At 38.4% G+C, this 21,593-nt stretch overlaps 1 protein-coding gene across 1 annotated transcript in view; it reads left to right on the top strand.

The window, feature by feature from the left end:
* TENM2 (teneurin transmembrane protein 2) overlaps positions 1–21,593 on the top strand; it is a 1,085,256-nt gene that overhangs the window by 72,797 nt on the left and 990,866 nt on the right. The gene's annotated exons all lie outside the window — the stretch shown is intronic.

Below are 21,593 nucleotides of genomic sequence, written 5' to 3'. Positions count from 1 at the left end.
TTACATACCTCACACATGCCTACGAGCATCTACTTGATAGTATCTGTATGTTTGCAAAAGGAGAATAATATGAAAGTACAGAAGAAAAAATTTTTTATATAATTTCTTGTGGAAAAATCATTCTGGTGATGATCACAATAATCCTCTTTCACATATTTCATTTGTTTATCCCAAGTGAGGGACTGGTTGAATTCTAAGGCCGTTTCAGATTTGACAGTGTACCACAGAGTAGAGGAAAACAAGCAGAAAAGCCAAGGAAGCACACTTGTCATCCCTCCCCTCTCAGGAAAGATCATAAAGTAAACTTGGTTTCTCTTCCCTCACAGCCAATTTTCCCGTTCTGTGCAGAACTCACACACTGGTTTTGTATTTCAATTTTCTCCAAGCACATATCGTGCTGTTGTAATTCTAATTACATGCATTTTCAGTAAAATACCAAATTGTTAATTTTCTTAATTAGCTTTGATATTTTAGTTTCCACACTGATCTTTCAATATTTCATGCATATTTCAGTTTGGAAGTGATATAGTTCTATATTGCATATACATAAAACAATGTGTATTTTTAATTTTTTTCTTGTTTCATACTTAGACATGAGCTTTTCATTTAAATGATGCAAGCCTAATTTTCTTTTTTCTCACTTTTTTCCCCTCCTTAATGGTTACTAAGGACTAATTATTCTTTCCAGCTTTCCAGAGCTGTTACAGGAATAATTGCAATAATGATTGAAATGACAATTTGTGGTACACTGGTGTGAATGGTACTTAGAGACTGTTATTCATTCTCCTGGTTCAAGTCATTGTTTAGTACTTATATAACAATTCTGACCTATATTCTCAAGAAACTTCTGCAACCATTTTACTGAGAGAACCTTGACTCCCCATAATAGGAAGCATTTCACAAACCATAGTGTAGTCTGGAACAGAGACAAACAAACAAAACACAAACCAACAAACAAAGCTTAAAAAAAAATCTCCTGAGTGTTGTGACCTCAGCCCAAGTAGGCAGTGGGTTACTGAAATCCCTTTGTTTATGGTGTATCTGAAGGGTTTGACAGGAGCTGCTCAGCTGTGGGTGTTAAGGTCTACTTGCCTATCATGCTGGCATTGCTTTGGGGTAGATACGTAGACTTCTTTTTATGCCCAATGAGCAGAATACTCAGGATTGAGAAGACAGAAATTCTTTCAATCATTATCAAATACTATCATGGCTTATACCTATTTTTGCGATATGAAACACAATTTCTATCAGCTTACCATTGTATAGAGATACACAAAATTAATAAAAACTTTTTCTTTTGCCTGATTTTTGCAAAACTCTCCCTTTGCCCTACAACCTAGATTTTCATGTGGCTTTATATTATTTTTTCAATCAATAAAACTTGAGAGCCGTGCCTCCTTGTTGAGATCTAAGGTTAAGTTCCACATACTTTTTCTAAACACAATTCTACAAAAGGCTCCCTGAGGATAGCTATTGATTAGGGCTGTGATGTTTGTCTCTAGAACGTGGCATTGAGGGGACAAGTGCACAAAACACTGGCAAGTGCAGCCAGGGAGTAACCCTAAGGGGAAGGGCAGCACCTGGAAATGCTGAACTCCCAGGAACAGAGTGAGGTGAGGAACTTGTCTCATGTTAGGAACAGTGGGAATGGTGTAGAGTTAAAAAAGAGAAAATGAAGGAAAAGGTTGTTGTATGTTGTTGTTGTGTAAGCAGTTCCTGCAGCAGTAATAATGCAGGTGATGGAACAGCAGATGCAGAGGAGAAATGGAGCAAATGTAGCTGCAGGTGGAGGGATGGAGTGTGGCTGCCTGGCTGTGCCATGGGACACTGCAGCAGGTTCACAACTCTCCTCCTCTTGCTTTGGTCAAGTCATGAATCCTTCCTGATTCATACTGCCAGTGCTGTTAGAGGAATGCTTTCCTAGGTACCATCAGTTGCCTGGACTCTGGACTGTACACTTGTCTGATCAAAGAACCCACCAAGGCACAGGCTTTTGGGCAATTGCCCAGAAAGGCATAAGAAAATAAACACTAGGCAGCTCAGGAATCAGTGGGTCTTCCCTAATCACCTCTGCCCCTTTCCATGGCTGGAGGACAGAGGATTTCCAGCTGCCAGTTTATGGATATTAAGTGTTTTTGATACACTGTGTTTCATTTTTACCTTGTTGGAATATCCGGGAAAATCTGAGAGGATTATAAAATGGAAAAGCAGGGATTACACATATTCTGAATAATCAAATGAATGGGTATAAATTGCAGTTTTAAATTTTCACCACATAGGTCTGTTTTAGAAAAAATATACAAGCTCAAAAACGTGAAGCATTCCCCAACTACTCATGTGCTAATTTTTGTGTTTGTTTGTTTCCTTTTGCAGACCTACACTAAGCAACTAAATTAACTTCTGTAAAAAAACTGCTCTATTTCCTCCTAAATGCACTTATTTTCCAGAAGCTGAAATGAGAAAATGTATGTGGATAGAGACAGAGTAAGAAAAGAATCCCAAGGAGATCCTGACCCTGTAATCTTTGGTACTGCAGCCCAGCATTAGGCCACTGGTTCACATCGTGCAGAAGTGTGAGTTTAAAGGGCAATGAACCCTACAGATTTTCCAGTCTTTCACAGTCACCGAAACACCTATACTAAACATATTTGTGTTAGTGATTAAATAGCCATCCCAGGATCCTTAATAACTGACCTGTGGTACCTGAGCTACCCAGTGGAAATGCAGTGGGGGCAATAATTTTTACTTGCATTTACACTGAAATGACATCTGTGCTGAAGGATGAAAAAACTTTGAGTTTTATGACAAATAATTTCTAATGTGCACCACTTTTCTGAGGGGAGCATCTCCAAACCTGGCTGAAAAGTCTGGGATCTGTTTCTGCAGGCTGCTAAAAGAATGGCTTTGAGTAAGTGTAAGTGCCAACACAAAGTGTTCAAATCAGTATGCTCCTATTATAACTCTGTTTATCTCTGACTTTTTCTTTCTGTAACTGGACAATGACTGTGTTGACAGCATTGCAAAATACACCGTGTGTGTATGTTTCTATTTAAAGCACATGAATGTGTTCCATTTTTCTCACAAGGATTATTTTAAAATATTTTGCATATTCAATCACCTCTATCTTTACAATAACATCAGCAATGTGCTACAAAGACACTTCAGGGAAGGGAAAGTGGATTGTTAACAGTAGTGTATCACCTGCCATCTGGACACACTTAACACATGGTGAGATGTAAAGATTCAACCATTTGTGGAATTTGATCCCAGAGCTCACTTTCAATCAGGTAAAGTCATGTCTAGGCAGGCACAGATGTTGCATGTACATAATGCAGTTCATTTAATTTATTGCGTACTTGTGTCAGAATAATGCTATGCTGGGATTAGTGCAGTACCACAGTGCTCTGCTGGCTGAACTGGTGACATTCCAGTTCAAAGGAGAGTGATCCATGCCATTCCCAGAGCATGGCAGCATGTGGAGCTTTAGCAAGGTGGAGTATTCCCACCGATTTAGACCATAGTCACAGGAAGGCAATGGAACAGTAATTTTGTTTACCACCTACCCATTGTGTGCATTATGCTAAAAAAATCCACAGTAGTGTCATCAGACTTTTTCACAAAATAAATATAGCAATTCAGGTGATTCTTTCCTGTGAATTGCAGACCAGTGTTGATGTTTCCTATTCTGCCCATATCCTGCCTGTGGGCCCAGAGTGCACACACTTTTCCTTTACTAGCTTGGGCATATATGGTCCTGAACATGTAGATGGAATCATGTGTTGTGGGAGGATGGATTGTGAGAGAACAGAGACAGTGCTGAGGCAATCTCACCCCTGAGGAGTTGCAGCTGTGCTAAGAACCAAAGAGAAGGACCAGCCTTGCCCTTAATAGGTCACAGCTGTGTCCAATAAGATGGGTGTTATAAAAGAGTGGGTGAGCTGGTTGAGGGGAGAGCTGGAGTCTGTTTGTTGTGCTGTGGGGCGTAAGGATCAGGCAGTTGTACAAGGGACAGTGAGGGTTAGCATGTGCTGCTAGGGACAGGAAGAAGTCAGCTGGCTGTGCAGAAGAAAGAGAAAAGGAGTCAGTGCTGCGAGGAGCTGCCTGTGAGAACTCACAGAGAAGGTATGAAAGTTTTAGAGTAAGATAACAAACAGTGCCAGTCAGTTCCCATCCAATGTTGACTGGTGCCAAGCACTGATGCCAGCAATTGGTGGCCTGTATAGGGATGAGTTCTGACCATGTGTGATGTGCACAGCTTTGGCAGGCACACCTTTATACAGTGGCAGAGTGCTGTAAGAAGTCCAAAATCCAAATGCATTCTGAGGTCTTCTTTACCAGTTCCTTTTTATTTACATGAATAGTTACATTTATGGTGGCAGATCTATTAAAACACTCAAATTTCTCTGCAAATTCACCTCCTCCTTATGTGTATTTATGTGCCTCTTTTTCCTACTTAGAAATACCCAAATTCTTTATTGTTTTTTCTTTACAAAAAAAAATGTAATTCTTCTCCTTGTGTTCTTGGAATACACATTCAGGTAGCAAAAGCCTCCAGTGGCATAGATTGTAATGATATAGCCTGGCACCCTGACTGATCCATTGATGTCCCTCTGTGGCACTGATATGTCACTATTTAGTAGTGCAGTGTTAGTGTAGCAGCTCCCATGCTCTGTCCTGAGCCTATATTCACTGCCAGCACCCTAAAACCCCACTCACATTTCACATGTGCAGGAAGAATTGGTGAGGACAAATTGAAGGCTGTGTTTTGATAACATCGATGCTGACCATTAAGCTCCAGCTGCAAGATTAGGATTGCAGACCATGGGGTTGTGGTGTGAGAGCTGTGCTCATGCAGTGGGACAGAGTGAAAGCAGGGAGAAGGTTCAGTGTCTCTGCAGGTGGACGAGGGACGGTAGGGGAACTGCAAAAGGCTGGCAGAGGTAGACCAGTCGGTTTCTCCTCTCCATTGGCAGATGGCACTAAAACATTTCAGTCAGTTCTGTCCACGCCCAATCTGGTTTTGTTCTAGGGGAGCTGTAATCCTCCCGAGCCCACCATCTGTCACCCACCCTGCCATACGCACGAGGAGGTAGGCATGTACATCCTCCAGGGAAAGATGGTGGCATCCATTTCCAGAACAGGGCTGCTATTCACCACAACTGGGGATACCGAAATGTGCTAAAAATTCAGTGTTCCCCATCTACACATAGCATCTCTGCTGTACATCCTGTAGCTCAGGAAAGAGAGCTGTCTATTGCTTGGCCATTTCATTGATCCCCAAAGGCTGGATGTTGTCTGGAATATGCCACTCAAAAGTTGACATTTAAAGTGTAAATTTAGCATTTGTCAGAATTTGCAGTCTGTATGTGATATCTTCCCTAGGAATATATTACTCTTAAAATTTTTACCTAATGCCAAAATACCCTTGGCTACCTCTAACAATAGCAAGCTTATCTTCCTATCTATTTCTGAAGGTATAGAAGGTCCTTGTGAGTTTCTGCACAATAGAAGCATTGCACCTCCTTATTTCCCTGTTGAAGATGACATTCCTTTTTCTTGCTTTTGTTGCAGATTCAGGCTGGCTTTCATATATTAGAAGCTGTGTAAACAAGGCAAATGGTAGAGAGTTTTGTGCATTGCACATTAAGATGTAGATAAGGTCAATAGCAAATGAAACAAGAGTTTGCAAGGTGTAATGGGGAACCAAGTTTCAAATATTATTTGGAGTGATGCTGGCTGATTGACAGTCAGCCACCAGGAAAAACATCTCTCAAACACCTAGGAAATTAATGTATTTGTCCTTTCTTATACTTGTTTCAGATTTCATGGTTACCCATGCTGTCTTGCCCCACAGGATATTAAATAATAACAGTCTTCAGGCAGCAAAGAGAAGAAGTAATTGTCATTATTCTTCTACTTCACCACTGCTGCTGTAATTGGAAGTTATCTCATTATAATTGCATCTGTAGTGAATAGTAATTATAATTCTTATCATTAGCTTTTTCTATTAATTAGTTTTTTCCCCTTATAAAATAATATTTTCTACTACTTCTTGTCTGACTTAAGGACACAAAGATGGTCACTCTATTGTCACTGTTGTCACTGTGTTGTTAATTGCAAAGGTGGATCTTGCACAGCTCACAGTAAACCTGTGAAATGAGCAGTAAAATGGTGTCAGGAACAGCTGGAGAACATGAACTGTGAATAGGAGAGCAGAGCTTTCATTTTAATCCTTCCTTAGCCTGTGCATGGAGTGCTGAACATAGAGGCTGAGTACTAGTACTGAGTAGAGCTTTGAAACTAATTTAGATCAAACTGAATCACTTAAAAACCAAAAAAAGCAAGCTTGCCAGCTTTATTCCACTCAAACAGATATGTGGTTTTAAAACCATATTTTTACATTTGCTTTTTGGCATATTTAAGTATAGGAGCAAACATTTTATCAACAGGGTATAACCTACATGGAGGAAAGGATGGTGAAAGGTTTCCTGAGCTCTCTCTGGAGTGTTTTGTCCTGGAGAAGGATGAAAGATTCATCTCTTTTTCAATAGCTCCATTTTGTTAGCAATAAAATGTTAATTTCATTTAAAAAATATTAATAGTCAAAATTATACAGTGTGATGCAAAAGAGAGGTTGACTGTGAAGTTTTATGAGTTTCCCTTCCTTATATATCATATAAGCATAAGGCTCTGATGTGTCTGCTTACAAACTGAGAAAATGCTGATAGCTTTAGCAAATAATAAAGCATATTTTGACTGCCAGTTTAAAATTTAATTTGAGCTGTAAATGTTCATTAAATACTATATTACTGTATGTTTGTGTTACCAGTATATTTTATAACATTCATTTGCTAGTCTGAACTGCAGTGTAAGATTGGGCTTGCAGCACCCAGATGAGTGAATGCTGATTATTTTCTAAGTAATTTTTCTGCTCTAATTTTTAAACTAAGTGGTAGGAGTATCTGCAGCTGAAAACACATGGTGAAAGAGTCTGCAATGCACAGTCAGCTCCATAAGCACATTCCATAGATTGTGATTGACAATACCTGCAGAATCTAGTCCCACTGTACCTCCTGCTGTATTGTTGCTCAGACTAAAGCTACTGTATGTGGGCTTTTCATCCTTTTTTTTTTTAACCATCACTTTGAATCAGGTGTGCTAGAAATCTCTCCTCCTTATTTTTCAGCTTAGACTTAGTATTGTGCACATTTTTGAGACTTTGAAAATCCTAATTTTCATCTGACACATAGCTTCTCCCAGCTCCAAAATCTGGCACTATAAATTTGATCAGAACTTCTTTTTTATTAGCAGAGTGCACTATATATAGATAGAACATATGTTTGACATTTTCATAGCAAAACATAGACCATGTGTGTAGAAAATCGCATTATGAGTCAACTTACCTGTTTATTTACTTCTATATTTTCCTTCAAAAAATAAAAGAATTGACAGATGCAGAAGTTTAATTAAGAGGAAGCTATTTTGGCTTTCTGTTCATAAAAGAGAAAAATATATGAAATTACAAAACTTGTCTTCCTTTGCTTTTTGAAATGGTCTGATTTAACCCTTATATGAAAACTCTCTACGTCTCCAAACCCTTATTTATACATAGAGAGATAAGTTTCCACTTGTCGGATGAAATCTTGCATGCCAAGATGCAGCCTTCAGGGAATTTCTAACAATGAGTTATAAAGCCCCAGGGAACAGGGATTTATAACAGAAGTGCTGACACAACCTTAACTAAAGTGGTGCAAAAAGCAAGGATACAATATAATTAAAACAACAGAAGCCCGGAATACTGCTGCCTGTCAGTATCTGAGCAGGTCTCCTTGACAAGTTCTCTGATTTTTAGCTTTACAGCTTTAACAGCATCAACTGGTTTTTTCAAGGGTGGTTTGTTGATTTGTTTTGTGTTTTTTGGTTTTTTTTTTCTTTCTTTTAACAGATGTATTAGAGTTTTATAAAACTGCAGCAGAAGGCAAAACAGCAGTGAAATGATTGAAGATGTGCATTTGAATCAGTTTGGTTTATAGGGATTACTTAGACTATATGAAAATCCATGAAGGTCATAATGACATTTATGTCATTCTAAAACTGATGTGCTACTTTTCATTCCCTTTATACACTGAACGATAAACAGTTTTAAATGTACTGTTGAATTAAAATGTAGTTGTCTTCAGCTTTTAGTGCAAAACAAACTTCTAAGGAAACATTATATAATCAAAATTCACACCTTTGGGAGTTAAGTAGCATTTTCAACTATGCTGCAATTTCACCACAATTAAAACCAAGTATCTACTCTAGCAAATTAGCTAATGTGTAGTTCCTGCAAGCAAAAATTTATGGGTGAGCTTTAAGCAATTCTTAAAAATGTGGAAGACTCACATTCAGTGTCATTACTGACTGAAGTCTAAGTCAGAAAAAGAAGTATCTTCCATTCCATCTGTGTCATCTACAACCTTTGTCTTTAAAATTATGGCTTTTTAAATTTTTTTATAGTCAGATCCATATTAAAAATTCATCAATATATCATAAATAAATGCTACATTATAATTTTCAGTAGGTATCTGATTTTTAGTAGTCAAACACCTTGTCACAGGAGCTCCAAACTTAAATGAGTTGTATTAATAAATTACCAAAATAAGACCACACTCAGTTTTACCGGTCACATAATCCATGGCTTTAGTGTTCTGCATTTAAACTTTGTCTCCTCTACCATTTTTCAACTAGAAACAGAGAGTAGAAAATCAAGCTGAGATTCATGATTTCCAACTGAAACAACAGTGAAAATATGCACTTAGTATGCTGATGGGCCCTTCTTAACTGAGCATGTTTCATGAAGAGTTTTGTCATCTGGTGATTTATGCCTACATGCTCTTCTTACGCCGTCTTACCAGTTGTTTTCTATAAAGAGATTTCTTCTCACATTTTTAATCACAGATACATTTTAATAGACGTAGTTTGTTCTAATTCCTTAATTCTTATTCTTTGAATAAGTGGAAGATTTACAGATCTTGCTTAACCAGTGGCCTTTGTGCTGTGGCCTTTGGCCAGCACTGCCAGCAGCCTTGCAAAAGTACAGCTTGGCAGGTATCAGGAATTGTGTTTCATCTCAAATATTGCAATGGCACCAGTGCAGTCTGAAGGTCCAAATGAATATAAATTTTTGCATGGTTTGATAATGTGAAAAATACATCCTTTGACCCTTATTGCTTTGGGTTGTCCTTGGAGATCCAGAGCAATATTGACTCAAAGGACTGGTCATGGCTACCAGAGGAACAAGGGGTAGGTAACACAAAATGCCAGTTGGGTGTTACCTTCCCCTCTTTAACTCCTATGTAAAGCTATGCCTACAAAACAGCTCCTTTGCTGGTGAAGTGAGAGAAGAAAGTAATTACTCCCATATCAAAATGACTGAAAATCAGGACAGAGTTAGTAAAGAGAATCATATTGCTCATGCTGTTTGCCTTAATGCTAATAAAATAGTTTTGGTGGTTGCCCTAGCAATTAGAAGACTTTTCTAAAATACATTCCTAAATACTTATGTAAAAGAAGCATGCACAGCATGGAATATATTTATTAAGCGACTTTTAACTTCAAAGCTTTTTATTGTTACATAATTTTACCAGCAGAATATTTTTTTTTCAAAACATCCCTCTGAACAGTGTTTGGGCCTCTTAAAATACAGAAATTGGAGTGGATCAGCAGTTGGTAAAATTAATCTAAAGTAACTGCTTATTCAGTGTGGTTCCAATGTAATCCTACAGCTTTAAAGAATTTCAAAATCTCACAAAATATAATTGTACCCTGAAGATATCAATGAGTGTGGGGGAGAATTTTATCAGTAAAATTCCTAACCTACAGATGGTGCAGCTGGAAAGAGGATCAATTGTCAGAGGTCAAATCTCAGTTGTAAATTGTTTCAGATTACATATGGAATCAGTAGGTATTTGAAAACTAGACAGATATTTCCAAGAATCAAGAGTTTATATTCCTATTTTAGGCTGTATGAGAGGCTGTTATACACAAACAAAATGATACATGGCCAGATACTTTTATTAAAGTCATAAAGAGTATTCCTAAAGAGGTTTTGACATTTTTCAGATATTTTGTTTACCCAGGAGAATTTTCCTAGTTACATCCATGTGTTGCTTCTAGAATAATACCCTTTTAAACACTCATACTGTGGCATAATGCTGTTTTTCTCTTGCTTAGCTCAAAGCTTTTCCTAGGACTCAGAAAAAGAAAAATCTGTAAAGCAAATATGGTACCTTGTTAGCAGCAAATATATTGACTTAAACCTACATTCTAGGTTACATGAAAATTTCTGCTGTGAAATAGGAGCTCACATCAAATTTGGAACTTGTCAGACTATGGACTGATGTTAGGACCGATGTATCCTAGAATGGAGTGGTTCCAGAATACTGATGCTACTGAGTCAGAATTAGGTATTCAGACAGTGATTTTTGACTTCGCACTATAGTATTATGTTATGCAGCTGCATTAATGACTGTAAAGATCTAGTTTGAAATTAAAAGCGACTGGTTTTCTGTACCTGGATGTTCAAATTCAGGGGGACACTGTGTTTGAGACAGCCTGGTTGCTCGTTGTTGCTAGATGTATTCTCTTCCCAAAAGAGGCTTCAGAAGAATTTATTACCTGGGCAGTGCTCATACAGTGGAGAGAAAGATTCATTTTGTTAAGGGTTAAATAATGGTAAACAGGGTTTATAATATTTACCACTGCTGTCCAAGTTTTCTGGATATATCCTGAAGTGTTCACTTACCTGCCACTGAAATATCTAGGGATTTGTGCATTTTTCAAAGCAAAAATCTGTTTATCTCTCTATTTATCCAGCATGGCTTGTAAATGTTCTCAAATCTTTGGTAGAGTTCATGAGTTAAGAAGGTGGAATGGGACTCAAGGCAGGGCAGGAGAAAGATCAGGGGTGATGGAATCCAATAGATGATGACACTCAGCAAAGGAGATGGGCTTTCCAAGGAAATAGAAACAAAATCAAGTGCTTCTACTGCACTTCTGAAGGAAGGGACCTGTTTGTTATAAATAGAAAATGCTTCCATGGGCACTGTGGTGGCTCAGAAAGTGCAGCCAGTAAACTACACAGAAAGCATTTCTCTTATTTGAGGAAAACAGAGCTGGCTGTAGGGCACATTTCTGAATATCATTAAGAATCTAATCTTAATAGCAGAGTGGAACTGAAAATGGTAGAGATGGGAGAAAAAGATGAGAAATTAATGAAGATTTTTCTATGTGTACATTGGAACAGATTAAAGTATGTTTGCAGGGACAGGGAAAGCTGGAACACTTTTTCTTTCAATCTTCTTTATTTTGCTATATGCTTCTTTTCAGTTATATTGAAAGTCTTTCACTGCATTTTTGGTTCATAATACTTGTGTTACCATTATAGCTTAAACTGGCTTTGGTGAAGTTTGTATTTGTAAAAGGCCACTGACCAAGGACAGGAAAAAACAATTAAAGGAGTGAGAAAAAGGAGGGAAAAAAGTCTCTCAGAGCATGGGAAGAGCTGTTAAATTTCATAAAGATAAAAAGAGTCCCTCAATAAGCAATTGCTAAATTATCTTAAATTATTATAATGTGCTGAGAAAACAGTGTGCCAAAATACTGTAAATGTATTGCTGGATAAAACAGATGCATTTAAAATCCCTTAGTATAATGAACCTCATTTTTTATCATAAATGCCTTAGTCCTCATCTGCCCACTGTGACTGGTAAGGGAGACCCAAACAGTCACACAGGAAAGATTTCATTTCTATTGCATAGAGAGCAGGTGAGCCACAACTATTTCAGGTGGGATATTCTGTGTTGCTGCTTGATGTTACGGCATTTATGCATCTTCTTGGGGGAGCTGGCTAGAATACATGAATCTAACTCTTGAAAACTGTCAAAGGTATTCTTTAATGTGGTCTCACCAAAAAAAAAAAACCAAAAAAAAACTAACCAAACAAACAAAAATAAGCGCTAACCAATCAAAAAAAAAACCCAACCAAACTACCCTGTGACATCTTACCATGATGTACTTCAGAGGCATTAATAACCTAAAAAGAAACGATGAGACTATTTTCTGTTTAAAATGCACTTTCATGCTTGCAATTCAAAATAACTTGCTGTTTTCCCAGTTTCTTAGTTTTTCTGCTAAGAATTAAGTGCAGGATCCCCCAAGGGGTAAATGTTGACACTGATGTGACACGCAGCCCCCAAAGTGGTGCAATGGTAGTGCTCTCCCACTGCCAGCAGCCAGCACAAAATAATACTTCAGTCAAGAGAAAACACTGCCATTTAGATGACAGGCTTTTGAACCCAGACTAACTTTGTCATAATCAGAACAGGAACAGGTTACATTTTACTCATCATGTAATTATATTTTGTACAAGACAAAACTGAATGAGAAATGAGCTACTTGTTTACTGTCGTCATGTTTACCAGGGAGCATGAACCTCACCCTTCTGTGGCTTGGAAATTCTGGAATTGTAATAAAAATATTTTTATGATTGCCCAATTAAACTAACATGATGATCAAGTTTTTCATGCTCATCAATATTGCAAAGTAATCAGTGTGATATTTTGTTCTACCACCTGGTCATTTTAAAAAGATCCCATTTATCATGGAAGTGACCTATAGAAACAACAGAAATTAAACTAATATAAATTGTAAAGAATTTTATATAATTTTAACTGTATCACATTAAAAACAAATATCCAAAGGGTTCCAAATTGATCAGAATATATTAGTCTCATGTAGTGTTTCTGAGTAACCTGTCAAATCCAGGGGTTACAATGAAAAGATTGCTGGAAAATTCTTTTGAAGGCATTTATTTTCTCTGATAAAGTATAAACTTCTTCTCAAAAGTAATATATTTCTGTTATGAAACCCTAAAGATGCAGAAGGAAGAGAACTGGTTTTGGCTGTAAGTTAGGCCTGGTTCACAACTGCTTTGTAGCAGTTTTGACACATAGGGGGATCTTGATCCAACTGACCCCAACAGCTTTTTGTGTTTCTTACTACAGGGATTCCAATTTATTTTTCCACTTAAGTCAATATGAAGTCAGAAAGTCAAATACATCCCTGGGTGTAAATGATGGTGGCTGTCAGAATGGGCTCTGTCACCATTACAAGTAAGAGTAAATCAGGGCAGTCCCAAGGATGTCATAATTTATGCTGGTGACATTTACCTTAGGTGGCTTGGGATTATATACCAAAAAGTCACGTTTACCCTCAATTTACATCCCACTAATGGTACCTTAGCTAAACATAAAGATCCAGCTTCAGGTTTCAGTTGCATGTCATATCAGCTACCAAACATAAACTCAAAATCAGTTGCTATGGCTTCAAGCATTGCCTGGTTCATCTGTGTTCAAATACTCTGATTCAAGGAAAGAGGTTTTTTAGAAATAATTACATCTTATTTATAAAACAGTCTTATTTATAAAACAATGTCAAAAGTCAGATTTAAAATAATTTCAAACTTCCTGGCAGTAAATAAAAGCTTAAGTCCTGCAAATTATTAGTTTATCTTCAACTTTAATAACTATATCCGACACTGTATAAGTGGCTTAATGGCATTAGGGTTCTTAGTGTCTGTAAACTACATTGTTGGGACTTGATTTTAAATATTTATAAGTATAGTATTAAGAACAAATCATTTCTCAATCTATTTCACTAACAGAAATTATTTATAAGTATATCATTAATTATTTATATTTTCCTGGCATTATATTTACATTAATAATTAAATGCATCTAATTATTAAATCATATAAATAAGATTTCGTTTCATTGATGAGTTGAAGTGCAAACAGCAGCTCCATCACTGACTGTAAACATTTGAAATGAGATACTCTTCAGTACCAAGCCCTTGTACTTGCTAGAAGTCATGACACCAAACTGCTGAGGTGCCTGCTTCCTCAATGTCTGTGGTACATCATTACTGCACCTGTGAGAGGTTTGGGGTTCTCCCAAGCAGAAAAGCTTTGTGCACCTCTCACAGTCTTTACAGGTGGCCAGTGTCTCCACAGTGAGCAGCAGTTACCTCTGTGCTGCCCAAGGACAGTCACCCTTTGCAGGGCAGTTGTTTCACACTCAGGGACCTCAGCCATCTCCTCATTAAAAGTTGCAGTGTTCCACAACTCAGTGAAATGTATAACACTGCACCTTATTCCCAGGAGTTATAACCCACCTCGAGGAACACTTTGATTTCTGCAGTGCCCAAAATGTCCATTTCTGCTGGTCCCCAGCAGCATCAGCAGCAGCATTTCCAAGCCACAGAAGGGTGAAGTTTGTGCTCCCTGCTACACACAACACAGTTAACAAGTAGCTCATTTCTCATTCAGTTTTGTCTTGTACAAAATATAATTACATGATGAGTAAAATGTAACCTGTTCCTGTTCTGATTATGACAAAGTTAGTCTAGGTTCAAAAGCCTGTCATTAGTCTACATGCAGTCTTTTGGTGATTACAGTTCTTCAGCATAAACCTTCAGCTGACACAGTTCCACTGCTATTTCTGGTCCTTCCCTTATCAGGGATTACTCATTTCTAGTGATAATGTGCAGCAGTCCATATGTGGAACTATTTTGGCAGACAGACACAAAATCTTTGCATCTTTTGACCACATGGAATGGCTATTTTCTGGCATTATTTTCTGGCATTGGAAGCAAACCAGCCTTATGAACATGGCACCTGAGGAACTCAGGTCTGGACTAATGAAATCTGTTTTTAAAGATTTTTCATCTTTTATGTATTCAGATGGAGTCAAAGCTAGTGTACATAGTCCTCCTGGAAGCACTCCTAAGAGGTCTTTTCAACTTTTCTTCCTCTTTATGAAGTGCCCTTGGGTATAGCCTAATTAATCATAGGCTAAAACTTCCTAGTAAATTACAAATAGTGTAGATTTTCCAAATGCCATTTTTTGTTGTTCATAGCAAATAAGCATCTGTTATAAATAGTCTGTCCATAGTTGAAAGGCAGATGTAAAATGTTCATAAATGTTTATTATAGCACTCCACGTTTTCAGTACCAGCTTGATATTTTCTCCTCAGGTCTTTATTTCTTAATGTAGTCCTGAAATCTTCAGTTGCCTGCTTTCATCATGGTTTCTTTATTCTTTTAACCTATTTCCAGCCATGCTGGTTTATTGCAAAATAAAAATAAAAATAATGTCAATGGTTTCCCACACAAATAGACCCAAGGGAACACTTTAGGACAATTTGTAGTACAATGAGAAAGAGCTGAGCTGATACTAATTTATATGAACTTTTAATTTGAGGATAATACTAGAAGCGAATCATAATCTTCAAGGTGAAGAAGTACATTAGCTTCCTAATTAAGCTGCCTTTACCTCACCAGTGAAAGTTACATTAATTAGTTGACATGCCTGTTTATCATTGTTTCCAATGCTATACAATGTGAATATTTATTTTCAAGTGATGATGCACTGGCAGAGTATTCAAACAATGAAGAACATGCCATTGGCATAAGAAACAATTGAAGAAAGCTTCTCTATGTGTCTTCCATTGGCATAGATTTTAAAAGCCATCCAGAACCCTTTATAAATAAGCAGGCAGCAATTCTTCCCTGTTTTCTGTAGCAATGAATCTGCAATGACCCTTGCTAAGCTCATTTATAACTAACTCAGATGCATCTGCATGAGCTGTAAGTGCTGCATGAATTTGAAATATATATCTGAACTTTTTGTATAACCAAACTCTGTGAGATGCTGTCATAGTAATCTATATGCTTGCTTGTTGATTATGGGCCTACTAGGTGTAAATAAAAGTATTTGGTTTGGGACTTTTCAAAATAAAGTTATAAACTCACTGAATGGTTTGGAATGGAAGGGACCTTAAAATCATCTAATTCCAACCCCTGCCATGGGCAGGGACACCTTCCACTTGACCAGGTTTCTCCAAACCTTGTCCAACCTGGCCTTGAGCATTTCCAGGAATACAGGGCCAGCCACAGCTTCTCTGGGCAACCTGAGCCAGGGCCTCCCACCCTCATAGGGAAGAGTTTTTTCCCTCATATCTGATCTAATCCCATGCTCAGTTTGAAGCCCTTGCCCCTTGTCCTGTCACTACACACCTTTGTAACGAGTCCCTCTCCCTCTTTCTTGCGAGTCCTTTGCTTTAGGTAATTGTTCCACATCACTTTACCTTCACCCAGTCTTGCTTCACTGTCAGTGTTTGGATCTGTCAAATCTAAAGTCACAAACGTGTATAAAATATTTTAAAGCTGGACACAAGGGCAGAAACAGTAGCAACAGATTGGAAACTGCTCTCTTGTCAATAGTGATTTTGCTTCTCTGAACTCTCATCCAATTTTCAATTAAAATTTAATGCTCTTTAGCATGATTAGGCAAGAATCTTAATCATAAGGCTGATTGACCTACATGTCTGAAAGGCTGAAAAATGCCACCTTACACAAATTCCCTCTGATTACAATTCGTGGTGGAACGAGTTATTTGGAAATGGAGCTCTGCAGACTCTGGACACAAGTGGTATTCAAAGTGGTATTCAAAGTTCATTGAAGCACTAGGGGCAACTTATGTCGTCTTAAAGAAGTGTTCAGTGCTACCAAGCTGCACTTAGCTGTCAGAACACTTGCAGGGTTTCCAAGCTTTTTTTATGACTAAGGCAGAGGGGTCCCAGAGTTTTTTGGTGATTTTGTTTATACGTTTTGGGCTTTGTGGTTTTTTAGGGAAATTGATAGAGCAAATTTTAAACTGTAAATATCCTTTGGGTGGCAATGGATCCTGATCAAGTCTATATGAGGATATCTTTGAGGAAAGTGAGATAAAATAGCATTAATTTTTAATAGGATATTAGTGGTACAGTATTGTGTATATTCAGATTTATCAACAATAAACGTAGGTGTGAAAACAGAAAAATAATTCTAAGCTCTAGCCAAAAAGAAAGTACTGAAACACTTCCAGACAATGTGGAGTGTGCAGTGTAATATAATAGAACTACAAAATTAATGAATTAGAAATCTAAAATTTGTGACCTTTCTCCTTGTGTGTTCCATGTGTTGGTATCCTCAAGACAGGGGTGCTGAGACTCTCAGGTGTCATTTGTTGATTGTTGCAGGTACTGAATTGATATTGACATTAATTAAATCTGTGCTTGAAGGGTTCAGCTTGGAGATTAACATGGCTAGAAAGAGATGATGAAGGGATCCCCTAACATGCCTAGAGTTACTAAGAAATCTCATAGGTAATTAATTCATAAAACTTCCTTTGCTCAGGATTAAAATGGTCACTAGAATTGTTTCCTGGAAGGAAATTTTCCCCATGTCAAGCTGGATTTGGGATGGGTAGGAAAGAAAGTTTGCCTTTTTCTGTAGCTTGAGAGCAATTACATGGATAACCTGCATGTTTTTCCCTTGACAAACTCTCAGGTGTTGTAAGGACAAGGAAATCTATTACTGTCTTTAAGAGCACTTTTCCTCTACATTTGTGCCATAGGATTATGAGCTTGTTGAAGAGCACTGTTCATGCTGTGCTGTGTGATGCATGGGATGAGGGCTGCTGCCTCATTCTTGTCAAATCATCTTTTCCTGGATGGCTAAACTCTCTGTCCAGTGGGCCCCTTTCCATCCATGTCATTCTCTTCTCCAGCATCCATGTCTGTAAGAAAGCCCCAGGTGCAAATTCTTCATAGTTTTTAGATTCAGAGATCCACTATTAATGCAAATATTATATGTGATGCTGATTCTCCTGGGGGCTTTTCCCTTTTTTTTATTTTTGATTCTTACTAAACATTAAACAAATGTAGTCATCTAAATAGCTTTTTAATGTCAAGAGCTCCATCAGTGATAATAGCTGGTTTACTTCTCATTATTTTTTCTATTAAGTTATAGTTGTTTGTCTCACAAATATTATTTTTCATTTATCAACACTCATTTTCCTCTCCCATTTTATCATTCAGACAAAATATCATTAACTAATCTGTAAGTCTTCTCACCTTTCTTTTTACTGCAAATAATTAATCTGTATCGTTAGAAAACTTCAGCTCTTCCCCAGGTTGTCTATGAACACATTGAACAGCACAGTCCCCAGCATAGTTCTCTGAAGGGTTTACCTGTAAAAACTGGCTATTTATTACCTAAATGTAATTTTAGGGTATTTTATCTGCTTACAAATCCATATAATAACTTGATTTTGTATACCATAAAATCATAGCACGTTAAGGAGTTGGAATGGACCTTTAAGATCATCTACTCCCAAACAGGGACATCTTTCACTGGACCAGGCTGGTTCAAGCCCTGCCCAACCTGCCCCCAACACTGCCAGGGTTTGTGCATGTAATTTTACATATTAGAACATGGGTTTGCCTAGAAAAGTTTACAGGTAAATAATGAGCTTCCTTCTGCCAGCCAATGATGACTGAAAATTTGCAATGCTTGAGTGGACAGGTGAAACTTTCAGTTTTCAAGGTGGAAGGACAATCTTTCAGTTCATTTTTACCTTTGGTGGCCATGGCAGAGTTGCACAAGAGCACTGGAGTGTTACAGGGCATGCAGGATGTGCTCATCCGTAGGCAGGGCCTGAGCAGCTCTCTGAATTCCTTCTGTATACCTTAGGGTTCATAGGGCATTCCCAGTGGAAAAAAAAAACAGTAAAAGAATCACCAAGCTCTTTGGCATACTCTGCTTTTTCTGTGAGCTGATAAGACACTCCTTGGCTCCAGGAGACTTTGATATATCATGAGCCCAGTCTGACTGAGATTCAGAGTGCTTGGCCCCTGAGACATGAGCTCCACTTTGTCATTTTCTTTCATTCCAGTCTTGCACTTGGAGGACAATTCCTCAAAATCATGCAATCTATAAGGTTAATCTAGTTGTATCTGTATGAATATTTCACATGATAAAGCACCTGTGCTTTCCTTGTAATCCCAAAGTTACCCAGCTGCTTTAAACAATTGAAATCAGTCTTTAAAATTAAAAGAAAGTATGACACAAGACCACATAAAATGACCCAGAAGTCAGTCTGTATCCCACTGAGTTTCAGTGCTTGTGAGCTCAGGTGAAAGGAGGGGGCACAGGGCTTTCAGCAACCCAAACAGATCCTGGGGTCCTCCCTTGCCCTGCTCCCACTCAGGGGAGTCCAGTGGCTGCTCCCACCACCAAACCTCAGTGTGTGGCTGCTCAGGGGCCAGCCAGGAGCCACCACCCCACCCTCCTGTGACAGGTTTCACTGGGTCCAGGTTTCCTGCCTGTGTGCTAGCAGCAGCTCCTGCCTCACTGCTTTCACAGAATTCAAGGATTCACTTGACACCCCATCCCTGCCCCTGCCTCCTTCCTCCATCCCAAAGACCATTCTGAGCCGGGCCTGCCTCAGCATGAAAATACATTGATTTTTCATACAGTATTAGGGGCCTTCACCACAGACAACATTGCAGCCGTAGGAATCCCTGCCCAGGGCAGACATGGAGCTCACTCATTGGTGAGAGGGCAGGGGCCAGCAGGCACATGCAGATAAATGCAACACTAAGCAGTTAAACAGTCATCCACATCATAAACAGGGGTTTCTTTTTGTTTTTTTCTTAATGAGACCTACTAAAGCCTGCAAACCAACTGATTCTTGGGTCTGTGCCTTGTTCCCCTTTATTTACTAATACAGGTGCTCCAGCAAGTGTGGCAGCCAAAAAGCTGATTTTTTTTTTCTGTTGACAGTGGCAACATGCATCTTGCCAAGGTTTTACTACATCAAAAATATATTTTAAAAATTGGGACTGTGCAATTCAGCTTCTAATCTGTTAGTTTGTTTGCATAGACTTTCTTTACTACTATAAGAAAAAAGATTTATTTCACTGGAGGACTGAAAACTGTGTTTCTGTGAAATCCAACTGCATGTAAATGAGAGAACAGTTCCTCAGGGACTGCAGCCTCTCATGTGGTTAAGCAGGTGTGGAGGTTTTCCAAAAATCTTTTAGAGGCACTGCTGTAAATTCAGAACAGAAATGGAAAATAATTTCCATTTCATGTTCATGGAGAAAAAGAAGAAAAAGTTTTATTTGAATATTCTTAATATTATTAAAAATTTTCAATTCTTTCACCATTTAAAAGAAACTATAATCAGGTACAGGCTACAAAGAGTTGGTTACTCTGCCATGAAGAGCACAGGGGAGCCCTGGCTCTGTCAGGCCCACAGAGGTTAAGGTGAAGGCAGTGGCAACAGTGAAAATTGTGTTTGGGCAGGGGCTCAACAAGGATCCCAGCCAGCCCCTCTCAGGTGTAGGATAACACTGACAGCGGAGGAGCGACCGCAGCTTTTGTCTGAAGAATAACTTGTCTGCTGCACCGGGGCTCGGTCTTGTGCTGCTTAATCTCCTCCTGAAGGACCTGCCCCAGCCCCACAGCCTGCTCCTCTCAGTGGCAGGGGCAAGGCCTGCCAAATAGTGCAGTAACTTGTGGTGTCAAATGAGTTATCCCCCCTTCTGTGGCTTTACAATCAAAATCTCTTAGTCAAAACGGATTGGCGTTGAGCATTTATAATCCCTCTGTCCACCACGTTTGACCTGAGTTTCCCAGTTTGAAATCAGCATTCCCTGGAGAGCAGCTACTTCTTTAGATGAAACAGACTGAAAACAGTAAATACCAATACATAGATTGCCTTATCTACATCTGACATTCCTGTCACTTCCCTACCTAGCCGTGATTTAACCTTGCCATCGCCTGTCCTCTTCAGGAGGAAATTACAGTCCATTCCTCCTCGGATCTGTCAGCTTGGAGCAGCTGGCAACTTGTCAGCACCCCTTCTGCAGATGGACATTTTACTGCTGAGAGGCAATACCCCAGCAATCTGTACGTACTCAGCCTTGACAAAATGACTTCATAATCAGTAGCCAAGGAGTTACTTTTCCCAGCACTGTTCTGTCTGAGCATCTTTGCAGATTCATTGTTCACCTGCCTCCCGTTAATGCAGAATCTCTTAAGCAGTCCTCCCCATTATAAAGAAGCAGCTGTAAGTGGTGGACAGGCTGCACGCAAAGATCAGGACAAACAAGGTGACATCCTGTCCTACATAGCTAAGGAAGTGGGAGTCTTAATAAAACAAGAATGTAGGTGCTGTATTCAAACCTTAATGAAATTTGTGATTTAAAATCACAACATTTTTTTTAAATGCGGGTTTCCAAGTCTCATTAACTTTGAAAAAGAGGATTCATATTCTATTTAACTCGACTTCACATTGAGCCACTTTTCATTTACAGTATATTCCTAAAGGTAGAAGCAGCAGGGAGATGAAATGACTTCATTCACTGGAATTACATCTTCTTTTATATAAAATGTTAATCATTTTATATATGACAACCTTATGCTTAATGTTGCTAGAATACTCCTCATAAAACATTATTTTGTGAGTACATAGACTCCCCTACTGAGCACAAAACAGCTTTCAGTGGATGTGCTAATCCAGTTTGAATATATGTATTATTTAATCTTCATTAAGATGCTGAAGTCTATACAATGTTAATTATTCATTTTGCATGTTCCTTGCACTTTATTGCAATTCATAATTTCCTTAATGAAAATGTAGTTTTTAATTATAACTGTAAAA

The sequence above is a fragment of the Anomalospiza imberbis genome, chromosome 15 (assembly GCF_031753505.1).
Source record: "Anomalospiza imberbis isolate Cuckoo-Finch-1a 21T00152 chromosome 15, ASM3175350v1, whole genome shotgun sequence".
Taxonomy (NCBI): Eukaryota; Metazoa; Chordata; class Aves; order Passeriformes; family Viduidae; genus Anomalospiza; species Anomalospiza imberbis.
The sequence above is the reverse complement of the archived record's forward strand: the minus strand, read 5'-3'. Positions and strand labels throughout refer to the sequence as shown.